Source organism: Geospiza fortis, unplaced genomic scaffold, assembly GCF_000277835.1.
Source record: "Geospiza fortis unplaced genomic scaffold, GeoFor_1.0 scaffold777, whole genome shotgun sequence".
In the NCBI taxonomy this organism is placed as follows: Eukaryota; Metazoa; Chordata; class Aves; order Passeriformes; family Thraupidae; genus Geospiza; species Geospiza fortis.
The window spans coordinates 7,251-7,681 of record NW_005054689.1 but is presented as its reverse complement, the minus strand read 5'-3'; positions in this window follow the sequence as shown (position 1 = coordinate 7,681).

Here is a 431-nt window from a genome sequence, read left to right as displayed (position 1 = left end):
GGGCGCCGCCGTGCCTCAGTTTCCCTGGAGCCCTCTCTGGCTCGGGGGGTGGCTCGGGGGCACCCCTGCCGCCTCCCCCGGGCGCTCCCTGCTGAGGGCCCGTTGTCCTTAAAAAGGCAGCCGGGAGTTGGGAGCCTCTGGTTGGGCTCTGCCCGGGCTGGGGGTGGCCCCGGCCCCCTCGGGCTGTGCCCGGGCTCGGGGCAGCTCCCACCGTGTCCCTGGGGGGCTCTGAGCTGATCCCCCCCGGGAGGGACCAGAACCAGGCTTGGCACTCGGACCCACAACCCCTGGGCTGGCTCAGGCCGAGGATTTGGGGCTTTGGGACAGCAAAAGCCCAAAAATGGGGGCGGAGAGAGAGAAAACCACGGGGAGAGGCATCCCAGGAGCGCCGGGGCCGGGGGGGAAGCGAGGCCGGGAGGAGCCGGGGCGGC